Below are 6,598 nucleotides of genomic sequence, written 5' to 3' on the forward strand. Positions count from 1 at the left end.
GGCGCTTACTCATGAGCAGGAGTCCGGACTTGGCATGACTCAGGTGTTAGTCATGAGGACACCATGTGACAGGTCAGGAGACAGGACACGAGTCAGCAGACTCTGACCAAGCAGGGACAAATAGGTACCTGGTCTGTGCACCGTTGTAATTGTATAAATAGTAGGGGGTCTGAGGCAGGGAACCTCAGACTTGATCTTCTCGTCGATCACCCATCTCTTCTGTAGGTAGCTAGCAGCCCTACCTTTCACTGCCCCTTCTAGTCTAGGGAATCTACACCTTTGCATCATCTCTTGCTGTGTCACTTGTGGTTGCTTCGCTCTCAGCACCAACCCCTTCACCAGTAAGCTTTGTCTTTGTTTATCTGGTGGCACAGCTCGTTGGCTGTGACATCACGGCCCTCAAGGCACCCTTGCTGGACATGCTAGTTGTTCCCCTCCGGACGTCCTTGGCTCAGGATCCTGAACTCGTTGCCTCGCTGTTGATGGCCCTACGTGGGCCTTTGGCCGACGAGCTACCCTCACGCCCCCCTCTAGTCTCTCTGTCTGGGCATGGGATTTCTAACAGTACAACACCTACCTTGCGTCCTTCCCACGTGCCCTCGAGGGCTCTGGATCCCATTGCGACGTCATCTTCCGGGTTTCGGATGAAGCGTGACAGTCTTCCAGGAGATGATACCGCGCAGACGAAGAAAAGGCGGATGCTTCCGCCTTCGTGGCGCAACTAGGACAACCAAGGTGAGCCAATCTCAGCACCATCAGGGTGCCAACACTGTGCCCAGCTGTGGCCCTCGTCGTCAGTTGTACCCCAGCTTTCTCCCAGCCTAGAGCGTCGCACGACGACTGCTGGCCGACCTTTGCTCCTTGGTCCCCCGCACATCGCTCGGGCGTGTCTGTACGAATCCACCAGCCATCGAACGTGTCTTATCTGCAGCATGACTCGTGCTCGAACTCCCGCCTTATCACCCTCCTCCTACATCTGTTTTTAAAACTCCTGCTTTCGCTGCTTCGGTTCTTGGCATGTGCCGATGCCTCTTCGCATGGGCATCCCTTACCTCAGCTTTAGTCTTACTGGTGTCAACGCACTCTCCTGTATCCTCTCTCATGTCGTCTCCCACCTGCCTCGCCATCGGTCAAGTGGTTCCTCCATGTCTGCGATTCGCATGTCAAAAGCGCGACAACCATGTCCAAAGCGCGACAACAGCGCGACAACAATTTCCTCAGGGTGACAACGAGCGCAACAGCGCAACAACCGTTCCAATGGCGCGACAACAAGCTCAACGGCGCGACAACAAGCTCAACGGCGCGTCAAAGAGGGGATCTGCGCGTCGAAGAGGGGATCTTCGCAACAGGGAGAGAATTTGCGCGCAGGAAGGTGTTGTAGACCGACGTCTGTCGCGCGCGTGCATACGTATATTGTGTGTGATAAGGAATCAACAATCAGGATACTACGAAACAGTGTCGAGTCCATCTACGTCCGAACTAATATTCTCTATGCGTCCAGCAACGTTGGCCACTTCCAAACCCGGTTTTTCAATCACAAAAAATCTGTTCCTGTATAGCAAATGACTCTGCGCGTGCTCGGCTTCAGTGGACGTCAAGGGCAAGGGAACCATGGCAATGACAGAAACAATTTGCTTAACAAACACTACTGCGCGAGATGATTCGCCCAGGTAGTGGCAGGCCAGTAGTGTTCCCCGAGAGAACATCAGTATGTCCCTGTCGGGGGGGGTAAACCAGGAAACCATGGCAAGGGTCTCTGTATGACTGTGTATCTGGATGCGAAAGTAATATTGAATCTCTGCAAAATGATTGTCTCGCAACTGAACGAACAGGTGAGTTACTCAGAATTATGTGGGAAACAAATACGTACCTTCACCATCCTCGCCCGCCGCGGCTTGCGCCCTCGCACCTCCAAAGCGACCTCCTTCCAAGCACAACGGGCGACCTGCCCATTGGGAAGACGGAGTCGGGCCCAGCGGAGAACAGGAGCGGCCCAGTTGGGGTCCTGGAGGCGGATGCCCTGATCGCCAAGAAAGTCGCGCAAGGCTCGAGCGTCGATGGGGGGGATAACGCGATGGCGGGAGTCTCTGGCTGTCAAAAGCACGTACCCATCACCCAGTTCTTCGGCATTGTGTGGGAGTATCGTATCGGGTTCCGCAAGTGATGGGATCATGGCCTTCAGAGCGTTGATCTGGCAGCGGCGCAAGGCGCGTTCGGAGACATTGGCGTACGGTGTTACGTGCTGCTTAATTTCGCGTGTGATATTGCCGATGAAGTTCTCCAGGGTCCATTGCGAGTGAAGTGCCCCAGGTCCGATACGAGTCGCCTCCGGGACGATGTGACTGAGCGAGTGCAAGCTTGGCCGCACGAAATGAAGGCGTTCCCGGCGACGTCGATAGTAGAGATGCTCATACTCCTCGAGGTACAGAATGAAAGATGTGTGCGCTGATGGTAAGTCGACTTTGGGGCGGAAACAGAACTGTAGGACTATACGGACACCGAAGACAAGGCGGCAGAAATGCTGATAGTAGACGCTGGGAAGGATGTGTCGTAGGAGGCCTGGGAGTAGTCCGTAGACGTATAGCAAGAACTCCCAGGCTTTGTAACCACTCGATATCTTCTTCGACGGATCACGGGGGGGCCTATCAAACGAGCCAGGGAGATAACGTGTCGCATCGGCCACCAGTTGGCCATGTTGCCTCCACAGGTCTTGATCAGAAAAGATGGCAAAGTCCCACGTCGCCTTGTCGTCGGGGGGTTCACACGTGAGAGTGCCACGGAGCAGGGAGATGATGAGGTCTGTCAGATTGAGGGAAATTAGATGCATCAAATCAAGGCCAAACCCACCAGGGACACCGAGGAATCGGGGCACCCCGCTGAAAAGGCTCGGTTTCGCGATGCCTGTTTCAAGGCGGAAACGCGCATACTCCGCTTTCGTCCGCGCGCCCTGCACGCGCGCGAGGTTCTCCTTGTAGCGCCGCTGCGCCGCAGAAGAATCGGCCAGGTTTGGGACCCGAAGCGACATATCGGGGGGGCCATCGTGATCGCCGCGCGGACGCAGGAGCGCGGGATAGTACGTGGGGTGGTTGAGTTTTCGACGGCCAACCTGTCCGCAGTACAGGCGGCAGCCCTGTCCGCCGTTGTGCCCCACTAGCCCGTTAAGATAGGCCATCGCAGGGGAGTCAGCAGTTGCAAGAAGCAGGTAGATAAAAGATTTGAATTGACGTTGTTGCGCGGCGTCCCAGATCTGGAGTCCTTCGCGCTGAAGTGCCGCGAGATGGTAGAGTCCGGGGAACAAGAATGAATCGATGTTGCGGGGCTTGTTGGGACCCCCGATGACCGCGCCAGGGAGCACGTAACGCTTCTTGTAGCGCAATGTAGGGGAGAGATCGAGGAGCACCCAGATGTAAAACCAGGTGTCAGATTGCTTCGAGGCGTAGAGCTGGGCACCATCTAAGGAGAACATGACAACCATATCATCACGACTGATGTCCCCAGCCGCGACAGCTCGAAGATAGTCGGCTCCATAATACAGGTCGTCGACCGCGGCAAAGGTGTCCGTACTGCCTTGGGCTTGTCGCGCCTGCACCTCGGCAAGGATGCGCTCCGTCGCGCGACAACGGTGGCGCATATCGAGTGCCGTGGATGGGGACGCCCAGAAGCTCTGTAGCTGCGGGCCTAGGGGGAACGTAAGGAATGTACGGCGTGGAACGCGCTTCATGCGATCCAGCCCGACAGCCTCGTAGCGCGGCTCCCGACAGGTAGGAATCGGGCACTCGAGAAGGTTCTCAAAAGGACCCGTGTATGCGACACACGAGTTAGGGCACATATCCGTCCGCACCGCATGAACCCCAGTGACCTGACCCACGAGCTTCTTGACCTGCTCGTAGGTCGGGATGGCTGGCCCCAGAGTCGACGAAGCCTCAAGGTAAGCCAGCATGGCAGCACGGACGTCGGTGTAGTTGTCCTCCGAGGCATCGCCACGGGCGAGATACATGCGCATACCGGCGAGCTGGCCAGCGTCGAGTTCAGGCAGCCGCATTCGAGGGTTTCGAAGCCTGCCCAGAGTGTCTCCGTCAAGGCCGGATGCATCCAAAGTCGCCCCTCCCAACGCGTCAACAAAGGATTGGGCGATGCGGAACTCCCTCCGGTGAGCGTCACGAGGGGCACCCTGATCCTCAGTACAGCCCACCTCGGGCTCCGAGTCAGATTCCGAACTCGACGAGTGGGCGTCGGTACGCTCCTCCGTCAGCGCACGTGGGCGAGGAGAGGGAGGAGAAGAAAATCGGTGTGGCGGGGATGCAGGACCTGAGGGAGAGGAGAAGCGTTGTCCCGGGCTAGTGCCTGCGTGAGGGGGAGCTTGTCCCCCGCGGGGATGAGTGCGCTCCTCGTCCGAAGATTCACTCGGGCTCTCCGAGGAGTCGCTCGAGTTCTCGTCGCCTCCTTGCGGCGGAGGGCGGGATGCGGCTTGTGACGAGCCCCGCGCGCTGCCCTGGACGCAACCCAATCAATATCAGGAATCGCGAACCACGAAATGTGACGTACCTGTCCATATTGTCCTCGTGTGCTTGATGCATGGACTATGGAGCGCGTAGACGGGGGGGGAGGGAGGCGCCCTATGATCGGGGTGTCCGTGTCGGGAGCTAGGTGGAGGATAAGCTCAGAGTCAGGCGTGGTGCGATGCCTGGCGTGTCTATTGAAAGTGCGTAGTGCGACGCTGCGTAGGGTGCCCCCACAATACCTTCGGCAGTCGCAAAGGTATTGGGTGATGGTATTGGGGGGCAAGTCGTCGGGCAAGAGCTGTCTGCTAGGAGGGGGAGGAGGCTCCATCTGCTCTGCGCGCTGCAATGAGGAGATGTGTTAGCCCCAACACATCGCCCGAGCCATGTTATATGTTTGCAAGAAATATATTGTTATCTAGACTACCGAACGCACCGTGCATGCCGCACGATGGCCAAGGGACCCCACTCCGAGTCGGACCATTTGCGGAAGAATGCGTGATGGTACGCTTGGATGGCGACAGGGAAGCCGTTTGCACCCGCTCAAAGGAACGAGCAGATATGACGGTGGAGGCCTGGGGAGTAAGATAACGGCGAGGAGACGGCTGAGGTACGCGGTCTTGCACTGCAGTACGTTCGGCAGAGCTGCTGGCCGAGCCTGTCGAATACGCCGACAGGCTCGTGTTCTGAGTGAGATTCGTTTTGCGCACGCGCCGTAGTGAGTTCACTGAATCTGAACTAATCAGGGTCACCCCCACGATGCGCTCTGTTCCGCACGTGTGCTCCGGTTGTTTCAGCCTTTGAGCAATCCGGGTCACCTGGTGGGATTGCTGGATCAGAGTGTTCGTCGTATACGGGTGTAGTATGGGAGATAGGAGAGACAAACGGAAAAACAGACCATACTGGCAAGTCTCCTGACATAGCGAGCGGGCTCATAAACCTCTTCCAGGACGTGTTATCACCATAGTGCCCTATCTTCGTCCGCACGATAAGGGTGATATGACCTAGGAACGTTGTCCGGCAAAGTCGCGATTGCAGCGAATGCGATGAATCAGCAAGCGAAGACACATATGACGAGTCCTGCCTTGCCCGAGATGGAATTGTCCAAGACGATCCGAAGATCCTTCTGTTGAGACGGTTTCAAGTGTGGGCCGTTGTGCTCATATACGTAGCAGATACCGTGCCAGTAGCCAAAGCGACCAGGACCATCACGACACATGTTTTGGACAACAAAGTATACATCAGTACATATTCTAGACAGAGGAAACGTCTGAAACATACACACAGCGAGCCGGACATACTGAGCACAGGCAGTTGCGCAGGCGTCCGGTAGCCTCAGCGGAAAGCGGTGGATGATCGATTCAACCGACTGACAGTTGTAAATGGATCGATACAGTCAGAGTGAACGATATATGTGCGACGCGTCAAATCGACGTCGAGCGACGTCGACCAGCCATTCTATATATAAAAACTGATCATCGATGAGTCAATTCAGGCCTAGATAGGCGCCGAGCTGTCATCGCGACAGCTGGAAAACGATGGCAAAAGACGGCAAACGCTGGCAAAAGCTACAAAACGTACGAAAAAGGGATGGTTTTCACTGGGCCTCAACCCCAGTGAAAACCCCGCCTATTGCCAAAGATTGCTGGCTGTTGCCGTCTGATGCCGTCTTTTCGGAGCGATTTAGATGACAGCTCGGCGTCTAAAATGGCTCGTTACATACATCGATTGGCTCGTTTTATATATACAATGGGCCGTTCTATATGTACAATGGGCCGTTTGACGTCGATCGATAGTATTAAACCGGTGTCCGATGTATATGTACTGTTCCATCCACATCTATCACATATATGCCTCCCTGTGTGCCGACCGACGGTTATCTCACCATATCCATTCTTGCCTGGCCTTCGATCTCGTCCCCAGCTCCTTCGTCCATGACGCCATTGGTGTTCGCGATGCTCTATATATAGTGGGCGAAAGCCGTCCTCCCATTGATGCACCCTTTCTTCCCTCCTCTCACCATCCCTTTCTGTCCTCGGTACTCTCAGCCACCGTGAGCCTCGCTAACAGGTAGGGTATCGCTGTCTGTACACGAAAAC

This window comes from Dichomitus squalens (assembly GCF_000275845.1).
Source record: "Dichomitus squalens LYAD-421 SS1 unplaced genomic scaffold DICSQscaffold_43, whole genome shotgun sequence".
Taxonomy (NCBI): domain Eukaryota; kingdom Fungi; phylum Basidiomycota; class Agaricomycetes; order Polyporales; family Polyporaceae; genus Dichomitus; species Dichomitus squalens.